Genomic DNA, 13,119 nt, shown 5'->3' with positions numbered 1-13,119 from the left:
GACTCCGCGGATCCTTCGCATCCGGGACCGCACGCGTCTTGGATCCGCGCATCCCGGGCCACTCAGACCCCGCGCATCCCGGAGGGCTCGGAGGCCGCTGGCAGCGCTCGCTCGGCGCGGGGGTTTTGGCCGGTCCCGCGGCTGCGGGGAGCGCTCCCCAAAGTCCCCGGGCAGAGCTGGGAGCACGGTTCCCACCGAGCGTCCAAACCCGGGGCTGCCCGGGAACCTCTGCTCGACGCTGGCACCGGCGGGACAAGTGGGGAGCGAAGAGGTAATTTCTTTCTCTCTCCTTTTTTTTTAACCAACTGACACGGTGGAAACCAGCGAGCGTTAGGGCTGGAGAGCACAGACCGCCACGGCCACGAGAGCTGCAGAGCTACCCCGAAAATAGGGAATTCTGGAGCTCCTTAGCGAAAAAGTACTGCAAGGCGACATGTAAGTAAGCACACAGCAAGCACTGCTCCTTTATGTTCTGCATCTGCCTCGGGTTTGAAGTTACGTATTGCTGGAGAAACTAATTGCTAACGCTTTAGGATTTTTTAAGGATTTTTTTGGTATTTTTTATGCTTTTTTTTAGGGTTTTTTAAGGATATTTTTAGGATTTTTTAGGATTGCTTTTAGGATTTTTAAGGATTTTTTTAAGGAATTTTTTAGGATTTTTAAAGGGTTTTTTTTCTATTTTTTTAAGGACTTTTTTAAGGATTTTTTTGGGTATTTTTTAGGATTTTTTTTAGGATTTTTTAAGGAATTTTTTTGGATTTTTTTAAAGGATTTTTTTTAATTTTTAATTTTTTTATTTTTAGGAGTATTTTTTGTGGCTTTTTTAAAAGACTTTTTTGGTAATTTTTAAGGACTTCTTTCAGAATTTTTTCAGAATTTTTTAGGATTTTTTTTAGGAATTTTTTAGGAATTTTTCAGTATATTTTTAGAAAGTTCCCAGTGAGAATTAGCCAGATGAAAAAAACTTTAGTTTGTGACCCCTTTCTGTTAAAAAGGAGGAAATGCACAGTATATTGACATTTTTGCTCTTATTTTTTACATTTACCGTGGGTGGATGAAATTTTCAAAAAGTGTGCCTTTCAACTGAGGAGACTGATAGGAAATGTCTTCTAAATTTTTTTTTCTGAAGGTTGTGTGCCTGTGAAAAGAGAACTTTGCAGTAGAAATAGCAATGAAAACAGCAAAGAAAAATATAAAATTAAGGTGTTTCTGATACCATTTCTCCGTATTTACATTATGTGTAGTTTTGCCCTAAAATAATTCCAGTTATTATTTTTCACCCATTTTTTCACCCACACTGTAAGATACGGAAGACATGGTGTCCTCTTAAATGAATCACATTGTTGTCCTTTCAAGTGTCATTCCTAAGGTTTCATTAAGATTTTTAGTGAAAGTGAAATTTTTATATCCCCTAGTAATTAATACTTGCTCTCAGATTCCATAGTTAATGTGCACAGGCCCCAATCCTTTGCAGGCAAAAACGTATATTACTATGTGTAGGCGCAAGGAGTAGTTCTCTTCATTATTATGCTCTTGTATTTCTGACTTAAGGAGCTAATAGTGATATTACACAAGCATTATTCTCAGTATTACTTAGGACTGCCCAAAACATAGACCAAATGTAATAGTCTTGATTTACATTTCCCATTTGTATCTCTGGAACTTACATTAATTAATGCGCAATTATAATAATGTAAGGATCAGAACGGGTAAATATTTAACTGAGTATCAGATGAAGTGAGAAAGGTGATTGCTGTAGTCTAAAAATCCATGTAATATGAGGTGGGTATTGCATTCTCTGCCTGCAGCATCTGAGAGAGGATCATCAGTTTTGTTTCCTCAGTGACTAGTGGTGCCAAAAAGTCACAGCAGGAACACAGCTGAGGGCAGAAGGGAGAGGAAAGGGATTTAGAGCTTCACCAAAAGTGATGTCAATTCTTTAGATCGAATTTTCCTTCCAAACAACTTGGGCTGATCAGAATGGCGAAAGTCTTATCTGCTGTAGTAGATAAAAACCAGGTTAAACTGCAGTTCCTGCAATGGACTCCTATCTTCAGACAGTTCTCATTACAGCACTACCTGAACACCTTCTAGTAGTGCCTGTCCTCTGTTACAGATTCTTCTCCTCCAAGTGTGTCATTGTATTGTCAGAGAATCTCCTCATACTGTAAGAAGTGGCGTGACCAGCATTTGTCACATTGTCTGCTCTTGTTGCCAGGGGAAGGAGCATGTGCAGTTGAATGCTTACAGTTTGTTTTAGCTGTCTTTTCTTCCATAAAGGTGTTACGGATTTATGTTATTGAGGGAAGGTCAAAGTTAACGTGTTTTGTTCTTCAAGCAAAACACAGTTCTGTTTCTGATTGCCCTCAGCTCCTAGGCATATTCATTCCATAGACTTGCCTCAGCTTCAAGGAAGTTCTGTCCCTAGAAATGACAGCTTTTCCTTCCCAGTTGCCCAAGTTCTCTTGTGTCGGAAGAGGGGAAACTGTTGACAACTGGATTCAGTCTAGAGATCCGTTAGGCATTTCTTTAGGAATCCTGGATTTAGGCCCTGGAAGATCTTGAGCCCCTGAATTTGCAATTTAAAATTCTAGAGAAAATCAATATAGAGTTGAAGAGAGGGACTTAGAATAACGCACATTGCTGAGTTGACATCCCCCCAGCTTCTTGTACTTGGAGTTTCCTACATGCAGCAGGTTGTGGTTTTGGGGATACTGAACTGCCTGGGTCTGGTTGAGAGGTAGCAATACCAAAGCAAGTTAGTTACTGCCAAAATGGCACAGAAGCTTACAGCTCATCAGGGATGATTAGAAAGCTGGAGGCTGTCTTCTGACTCAGGCAAACATTACTTTACAAATTACCTTGCTATGTGTTTTTAAGATTTATTTTACAACCATGAGGATTAAAGGAATTTGTTGTAATGAAAACTGGCATTATGTCATTGCCGTGTAACTCTCCGGTTAGATTCTTTGGCTTTCCTGGGTACTTGCATGTTACTCCATTACCTTCATCTGATCCAGTTCCTAGCTAAGCTAAACCAGCTGGGGTCCACCAGCATACACCTAGGTGTAGTAATTATAATAATATTTTCAATAATTGCACACCTACTTGTTATTTTGATATTATGTTTGTGTGGCATATGGACATATGGCCAGTAGGAATTAAAAAAATTCTGTATTTATTTCTCTAATTTGAGCCCTGCCTCACTCCTGATGCTTGCTTGTCCAGCGTTCTAGGCCCCTGTAACAGATTAATCTAAGCCTCAATGCAGACCTCTTCTATAAATTTGATATCAGTTGAAGTTTAAAGTTTCAGTTTAATAACCTAGTAACTGCAGTTGAACATTCTCTTTCAGGTATGAGTTTTCCACTTCCTTCAGCCACTCAGTGTCTGAATTACCCTGACAAATACAGGATCTGGAATTCAGAACTTCTGCAGTTTCGGTCTGTTAGTAGTGATAGAGGTTGTAATCTAGAAAGGATTGACGTGCACAGCATTTGCCATTGTGAAGTGAAAAAAAGAGTTCTGAATTTGCCAGTATAGACCTGATCTAGGGATGTGTCTGTAGGCACCACAAGAAGTATGTGCTGGCTTAGCACTTGCATGTGCTTTATTAGATTTTCTATAAAATTCCAGATTAAAAGAAAAAAGTTTTTTTTTAACTGTGGACTACTTCCTGATTTTTGAGTTGACAACTTTCAGTTTAATTTGTTTTCAACCTTTGAAATGCTCAGAGTAGCACAGAGGCTAGTGGTGTAGTCAAAAGGCTGAATTTACTATATTTCATTCGGATCCTATAATAAACTCTAAAGTACCTATAGGTCTGACTCATAATAATAAACATATCCCCGAGGATTAAATAAGAACTTAGGTTGTGGTAAGATCTTGCTAAAATGGCCTAACTGTAACTTATAAATCCTTTAATATTTTGGTGGATTTAATGGCTGTAAAAAGTGCTGATTTGGTATCTATGAAAACTGAGGCCCATTCTTTATTCATGGATTAATTACAGAAAATGAGTTGCCAAGTGGTCTTCCCCACAACACCCATGAACTTCAACCTTGAACTGAAGAGGACTCATCAAATGGTGAGAAAATGGTGTGATTGTCAATGACTGTGAAGTTATTGAGGGGGTGCTCTTTTATTTTTTAATTCCTAGCATTGTTTCTGTTATTTAGTAAGTATTGAAGTTAGATTTTTGTAGGGTAATTGCTAGGGGCTGTAACCTAAATTTTCCCCCTCCCCCAGTATTTCAGCTGTTAATTTCTCAAGCTTTTCTATGTTCTTAGCTGTCTTTGACTTTTCAGAAGTAATTGTTATTGATACACTTATTACTTGCTTTAGCCTTAGTCCTGTGCATGTGCTTAACTCTGTTCACCTGAGTAGTTTTATCAGTAGCACTACTTAGAGGAGTGAAGTTCAGATATGTGGAATTGTTTGAAAGACTGAAGCTTCAACTTTGCAGATATGTATGCCTGCACTGAAATGAAATGCTACTGAAATGAGTGCAGGAGTGTGGGATCTGGAAATGCTTTAGCTAGTACTAATTTGTTTGCTTTTATGCTGTTCAATTTATTTCTTCTAAGACAGCTTGATGTAAGTCGTTAATTTGCTTCTCTAGTTTCCCAATTTCTGGGAAATTTTGAAATCTGAGCTTCAAAACATTTATAAAATTTTAGTAATGCTCATAATTCTCTTGAGAAGAACAAAACATTCTTTTATTTAACCATTTTATGAAAAAGTGACTGAATCTATAGAGGAACTAATTCTTTCTCTAATTCACTGCCTTGATCAGGTCCTTACTGTTACTCTAGCATTCATTAAGTAGTGATTCTTACATGTATGGTTTTTTTAAGCTTACATCTTAAAAACAGGGAGTTTCCTTTTTTACGGCTATGGATGAGGGAAGGCATATTGGTAGCAAGGGCATGCGCATGTAAGAATATAGTTGCTGGGCGTTGATATTGGTTTCCTGGTCATTTAGACAGGAGACAGCTTAAAATAATGGTGCAGAGAATGATCCCTGGTTCAGGGACAGATCTCAATAATCAGAAGTTCACAGGATGCTGAGAGATGCCCTGGAGGTTTTTTGGTTTGCTTTTATGATCTGCAAAAGCGGCTTCATTTCTGTTTTCCTTTAGTAACTGTATTGTAGAATAAGAAGTATAAGGGATAGAACTCTACTAGCGGATTGTGGTTTCCACAGTTTCCCCAATCTCCGTGGTTGTTAGAAGGATACTAACTCTCTCCTAGCTGTTTACCAAATCGGGTTTAGAAGTGCAAGTGTGTTTAAATAGGTAGGAGAGGTTGTGAGCCCTTTATACCAATAACTGAACTATACCCTATGTTAAGAATTACTTTAGCACTGTTATCAACCACTGAACAAATTTAACCTTTGCTAGGATTATATACCATTTTGTGTATTAAAAATAAGATGTAATGCTTCAGCCAGAAAGAAGCAGTAGTTTTCAGGCAGAGTGCATTGAGATATAACCCAGAGGTCATTTATTTTTAATGCAGATTCAACAATCTGTTTTTTTTTTCTTTCTCGGCCACTTTTTCTTTAGTTTTCTTTTTGAGACCTGATTCTTGAATTAACTTTAAGCGCTTAATTATTTACATTCTGCTTCATCGAACAATTAATCTTGTACTCAAGTCACAATACCTTCATGAGTCTGGCTTTTGAGAGAAGAGTTTGAATCCACATCGGTCTCTTGTGTCTATTACTTGACTTTGCCTATCTGATAACCAGTGGGCGGATCCAGACTAGTGACACAGTGTGAGCCTGCAAGTTAGCAGGGTAAGGAGTTTGGGCTCAGGTGTGAATGTGTGCTCGATACTACAGACGTAGTGAATGATTACAAGATTATTTAAATATATTTTCAAATTTCAGTGCTTCTTTAGTTGTGTAGCTGAACAGGGTTTAGATGCTCCATATCCTTAAAGTTAAATGGTTCTAATTATGTGGCTTAAAGGTTTTCCTAAAGCACTTTTGGAATCTATGGAGTTCTTTTACTGCCATAGAAGAAGAAATAGGTCAATGTCAAACAGTTTTGAAAAGCTCATTCTCATTGCTTTGCTAAGAAGATAATTTTGTTTCTTTTATTCCATCCCCTTTTTGTTTAAATCACTTTTGCTTCGCTGACTCTTCTTATATCCACTGTTTCCTGCTAACCTTTCCTCTAATGTCCAGTTTTCTATTAACTTTCCACACTGACTATTCTTTGTCTCTCTTCTTTTTGCTGGAGTTTTGGAGAGGTCATTATACTTTTTCAGTTTCTTTCCTTCTTTCATCAGTTCCTGGAATCAAATAAACCCCTCTGATTTCAACTATGCCTTTTTGTTGAGAAACACAGAAGTAAAAATTTAGCGCTAGATCAAAAAGGAGGGGAGGCAGAGCAGTGTGGGTGCCTTTTATAAAAAAGGGAACTGGGACTTGGCATGTTGTTAAAAAGTGTTCCCTATATTGGGATATCAGGATCTGGATCCACACAGTGGGATCAGGATTTAAGGTGATTCTTTAAAAATTGCTATGCTTATTCTAAAAATAAAAAAAAAAAAACAAAAACATAAAACCCCAAACAGCCAAAACCAACACAAAACATAAGTCCAGGTATACTAAATACATTCATTGGACTTAGTGTCACTGTTCTCTTATTGAGCTGTGTTTCACTGACCTTCTCTTAAGCCTTAGGAGAGACAACATGGAATTGAAAAAGAAGCAGGGATCTCTCTGAAGGGCAGTCGACTACAGTGTTGGTAAGCTCAAAAAATATATATAAAATTTTATTTCTGTTAAATTTTCACCTTTATGAAGCAACGTGTACTTAGGGCCATGTTCACAGTGGCAAAACCAAGCTAGTTTTATTGCCACTGCTTCTACGTTCTCTGGATTCATTTATGCTATCACCACGTAAAAATCTGTGTTCTGTTATAGCAGTGTTTGTGGTGTAACTCCTGAATGAAAACAATAAGCGACATAAAATTCATTAGCTATTTTCACAGTGATTATGCTACAGTGTTTTCATGCCCAGTTTCTGAACAAAGCAAGATATATAGGATTGTGTTGTCTCCTAATAACTTTTGAATCCACCACTTAGTTTCAGCGGCATTTGATATAGAGACAGAGGTCACAAAGTCAAGTTTCTACAATTTGAGTGAAACGTAGCAGCTGGAAGTACAGAAAGGACTCAAATTAGTGTCCCTGGGGTAGAAAAAGCTGCAACACGGACTCAGAAATTTTCTGTTCTGTTCAACCTGTTGACTTGCCATTCAGCATGCTTGATCAGTCTGCCAGTCAATGCATATGTAGCTCAGACCTAGCCACAACGTGAGCTGCCTCTTGTTCTCCTAGATGTCAGAAGCTGGTGTTTTCTGCAGGAATTTAGGAAAATCTGTTTAGAAGGGAATGGGAAACCAGCCAGGATAGTGTCAGCCTGGGATTACTGCACAAGTGTGTTGGTGGCACGTACAAGCACACTGATAGGTAACAAGACTTCATGAGTCCTGGTAGTACATGAAAAAAACCTTGGTTTGCCTGGACCTTCTACTCTCCCAAACCAGTTGTGAATCATTCAGTTTTACGGTAGTTTCTGTACCTGGGTTAGATGCATGTTTTTCCCTGTCCACATCAGAGTAAGGAACCGTTGAGACAGCTTCAGTATTCCATTTCTTTGACTGTTTAGAAGTCAGCTCTGAGCTATTCCTTAGGCTGTCAAAATTGTAAGATTGTGTTTTCAGCTCTCCCCAGAAACTGACTATAATTCAGACTGCAAGTATGTGTCCCTGACCCATCCTATATCCTACACTCTTGGGGCAGTGCAGGAAACATGCATTGTATTCCAATTAACTTCCTTTGTGAACAAAGATGTGAAACTAAGCACAAGGATAGAAAACAATATTAGGATCTGGCTGCATCAAATTACCACGTTGCTGTGCAACTTGGGAAATGCTAAATCTGTTGCTGCGTGATTATGGGCATTATGATTGTCCTGAAAGTTGTGGTCTGTCCGTTCTTCTCAGTCAGTGAGAAGTGGGGAGGTTACATTTGCCAGAGGCACTGGTTCACTCGCTTTGCAGGCTCAGGTAGGCAGCAGGAACTTGGCAGATATCTGATATTTTTAAATTTTCTGCGTGATGTTAGAAAGGGGTCGAGCTATCTTCTAACACTTTTTAAACAGAACTTAGCACTGTGGCCCTGTGCTTTAGAAACAGTATAATTTCTTAGGATGACAGAAGTCATGTATATTAAGCGTAGAATTTAAAAGCAGCATCATGAGAAGAAACACTTTGAATTCAATATAGTAAGACAGCTGCCTTGAAATTTGTCATAAAGTCTGCAATATGTATTTTAAATTTTTTTGTTTGTCCTCCTGCCCAATTGAAAAGTGTCAACCTGGCAGCAAGGAATGAAAAACTGTGATACTCCTCTCCATTTTCTGCTTATTTTCACATCTGTTGTTTCAAAAAATGAAAGCCAGTGAGAGAACAACTAGTCATTAAAATAAAAAAAAAGGACTGCATTCCATTTAGATAGAACTTTTGGTGCCTCTATGAGATTCTCAAATCCTTTCATTTGGTACCAGCTTTTTTTGTTGTTGTTGTTTTCTTTCCTGGAAAAATATTGTTGTTTCCCAAATGCTGTCTGTGTTACAAGAATGAAGAAATGTCTTCTGCATGTTTCTAGGATCTGATGGTTGTTCTTATAGCCTTTATCACTGGTACGCTTGCATAGTGTCACCAGCTAAATATTATTTCCTGGAATCTATGGCTAACCTGTTTTTAAATGGTTAATAATATATAAAACCATTGTAACTTACACTATTTTCCTTTTAAAGATCAACATAGATGTGTCTTTAGTAAGAACAGCAAGGTCAAATCATGAATGTTAAGTTTTTTGTGAACAGCAAAGTAATACTATATTCTTGTTTAACAGTATGTTGTTGTGCTTCCTGTGTTTTAAATGGAGTTCTCTAAGAGCTTAATGCTTTGCAAATTATCAGTTATAGTTGATTTTCATAAGGTATTTTATTTTCAAAACACTGACCCATTTTGGTCTAAAAATGACTAATACTAGCTGCTCTCTGTAGTGTATTTTTGAAGATCTTGGTCTTGGATGCTGCTGTATGTGGTCAGATAGTTTCACGATTATGAAGACCTCAATGAATTCCCAGACTTATGCTGTGTCCCCAAAATGGGTGTCGTGGGACAGATTTTAAGAAGGCTCAAGCACTAAAAAGCAACTTGCATCACAGAGCAAAGAAACTAGGATAATTACTTTTTAGAAAATAAATAAACATTTATGTTTCAAATGCATATCAATAAAAGCTCCAATCATGTGCTGTCACTACATGTAAAACCCATAAGCAATTTTAGGCCAACATTCTTTAAAGAGGAGCTAAAAATTCGTACAAATAATATGCAACTTAAAGATGTATGGAACTACTTTATGATGTGCTGAATGCTGTAATAAAACAGACTATCAGTACATTTTGCTACATGTTACTAATTTTCTTTTTTTTTTGTCCCGATGTTTTTGCAGGTGTGTGGAGGAACAGGTCCTGTTCTCGCTGTTGTTACTCCCACATAGGAGGACTCTGTAATTGATTGTGTGTGGGTGGGTCCCTATTGAAATTAAGGAGATTCTGCAATAGTGCAGGGTTCTTTTTGTGAAAGTTGAGTTGCAAGATCAGGAGCCTACTGTGACCCCTTACTGTGAATTCTGTCAGTGTATCATTGCTTGTGCTGGAACCTGCCTTTTGGGATAATGTAAGTCCTGCTTTTCCCCCAAATGTACTTTAGACGTGAAATAATCATAAAACATTTCTGATTAGAAAATTAATATCATTTACATGCATTCTTTTAATTATGTTTTTTTGGCAGTACCAAATAATATATTCCTCAAAACTTCTTAATGGCACTGAGGCTTTGTGGATAGTTGGTCACATGATGAGAAAATTCAGCTGTAAGTACACTGCAATGATTGAATTTTTCGATAGTTAGTCTTTACTGATGTTGACAACTAATAATGATAAAAAGGTGACTCAAGAGATTTGACTTACATCAATTGACTTCAGTTCTATTTAGAAAATATATACAATATATCCATTAAGAATTTCATTATTTTGGGGTAATTCACCACGTGAACCTGGAGTCCTTCCGTACTGCTATTAGATAGGGAGTTCAAATGTGTTTGTTTTCTTTATTCTCAGAATAGTATGTCTCTGACTTGCTCTGTATTTTCGACCATAAACTTTTTGAAATTTATAGATCTATAAAAACTGTTTATAACACCAATATTTGTGTAGATACTGTGAACAGAGTTACTAACATATTTGTCTTGCTGAGTTGAACATTGAAATGTTAATAAATATTCACTTATACTTGTGTCAGTGTAACTTGGATAAATTAAACTAAACTGAGCTGGCATTATGAGTGAATTTGATCAAGCCGATTAGTTAATAGTCTTAGGCAGGGACTATGTATTTTATTGTGCCTAAGTACTTTGTGCTTAGTCAATAATAAATACCCATATCGTATGTCAGTGGATTCACCCAAAAGAACTATAAATATCTATGCCTGGATTAAAGAGGAAGTTCTTTTCCTGTAGCTATGGGTACAGTCATTGCTGTGACTCCTATTTTTATATCCAAATGAGCAAAAAATACATGTAGGTGTTTTACTTGTATAACAAAAGGGGTATTATAAACTCCATGCCCTTTTTTATGATGCTGAATTTCCTTTCTGGTATTCAAATACAAGAATGTTTTCAATGGGATCTTAGTATCTGAAAAATGGAAGAACTGGAAGTGTAATTGAATTTGTTAATAGTTATTAAGGGGCTGTAAAGGACTAGTGGAGTTGCATGTAAGGAGAATTAGATCTTCTTTCCCATGGAGCAAGGGCACAAATAATAATTGATGAGTAAAGATTAAGGAGACCAAAGAAGAAATCATAAACTCAGATCAAAAGCAGACTAGAGTCCAATTTAAAAACAAAACAAACAAAACCAAAAGCCATAAAAGGCATGGCAAAAATATACCCGAAAGGAGAACTAAATGCTTAGCTACTGGTATTTCTCATTGCATTGAACACATGAGGGATTTAAGTTTAAAACTTACTCAGTGTTTTTCTATTTTTTTTTTTTCTGTTGGAGTATATGGGCTTTGAAGAAGACTCATTGAGGTGTTGTGAATTACCTGTATAAATTCGAGATCTAAGATGACAGTCACAACTAAAGAACAGTGGGTTATGTATGCTAAACTACAATTCATGGTAGAAAGAAACCTTAATTTCTTGTTCAAACACAGAACTTGATGATTTTGAAGTGTATCATCTTCAACAGAGCTCAAAACACAATTACATTATATTTGTTGCAGGATAGGAGTTTTCAAAGTTCTCATTTTAAAACTTAACAGTGTTTCTTTTGAGAATTTGCAATATAAAATGAAATTAAGATTTTTCAGTATGAAATTAAATCAAGATTTGAGAACACTCGATGTTTCATTTTCTGTTATAAATTTGATCAGCATATTTTGTTTTAAAGATGGCTAGACCTAATGGTTTAATGTTTCCGCCTTTTAATCCTATTGGCCGTGTTTATACTTACTTGAATTAAGTTGGGTAAAAGAAAGAAAAGGAGGGGGAGATTAGGGGATTGCAAAAAAAGAAAAAAAAAAAACAAACCCAAACACAGCCCTCTAGCTGTGTCTACCTGCCCTGCCCTAATTCAGATCAGAAGTGCATCAGAGGACATGTAGTTTCAGAGGAGAAAAGGGAGTAAAGTGACCTGCTGGTGAGTGGGGCATGAGGAATCCCCTGGATGTTTCATAGATATCCATTATTTTCACTCATCATCACCGAGAGGCAGATCACCTAGGTATGACTTTTTCTCATCATGGCAGCTTTCCAGTACTTTGAGGGGGATGATGTCAGGGTGCAGGTTTGTTCTGCCTGCAATAGTGCTGCTACGAATATTATTTGGAAGAAAAGGAACTCTGAATTGTCTCCTGCTGTAACCAGCTCTCCACTACGCACTGCTGCTAACCCCTTGATCTGATTGTTTCTTTGGCATCATTATGCCGTGATGCCATAAATGATTGAAACGAGGAGGACAGTGAGAAAGCAGATATCAAGAGAAGGAGTTATGTTGAGGAATGTAGAGAGTGGGAATTTGCTACACAGTTACACATTGTATGGGCTTGGGAATACTTCAAGAGCTGGAATACGAAACTACAGCAACAGAGAGTAAGTTTTCCTTTAGTGGCAAATGGAAATGATAATCCTGGTTCTGTGCACTAAGAAAGAAGAGCAAAGGAATGTGCCTGAACATTCAGCACGTTAGTTGCTTTAAGTTGTGAGATCTTTTTCCCTGCTGCTTTTTGCTTATGGCTTGTATTGTGACTGTCCTATCTTTAAGCTGGATGCAGCACGTTTCTGTTTATGTCAAATGAGGCACTCATCGTACTATAATGTCATGAACATTGGTTTTTTTTCAACCCTTGAAAGTAAAAATATGGTGGCATAGGTAGCTATAATAAGTTAGTAATAAACGTGACATGGAGGTATTTTCTCATTTCACAGTATTTATAGGAAAAACAATGTTTTATGTGTTTTGTCTACTTCCTTCCATCTTCTTTTCCTCTCCTAAGCAGATCTAATGCATGAAAATTTTCTTCGGTAGTGCCCTCAGTTCTTTTTTTCTAGTTACAGTTATTGGTCTTTTGTTATTAGGGTTTTTTTCATATTTAAGTTGAGGCCTTCAAAAACCTCTCCGCATCCTCTATGAATGACACCACCATGCTGTTGTTTGTTTTAAGTTCCTAAATCTAGGCTAAATCTGTGAGCTTTGGGCAATATTTTTCCAACCCTTTAAGGATGGTCTTTCTTCTTTGTCAGATAATTATATTTTTCATCCAGGTTTTCCATGGATCATGTCTTTATTAGAAAATCTTTTTCTTTTGCCTTGACAAATGCAGTCTTGACATACTCGTTATCTAGTCATAGTGCTACTCTACTGCAAAAATCAGTTTTCAGACTTACTCTTTTGGTATTTTCAATTTCCTCCTTCAGTTTAAAGCAATAAAGATAAGCTGTCTGTCTGTATTTACAAGGCCCATC

Source organism: Cuculus canorus, chromosome 1, assembly GCF_017976375.1.
Source record: "Cuculus canorus isolate bCucCan1 chromosome 1, bCucCan1.pri, whole genome shotgun sequence".
Taxonomy (NCBI): domain Eukaryota; kingdom Metazoa; phylum Chordata; class Aves; order Cuculiformes; family Cuculidae; genus Cuculus; species Cuculus canorus.
The sequence above is the reverse complement of the archived record's forward strand: the minus strand, read 5'-3'. Positions refer to the sequence as shown.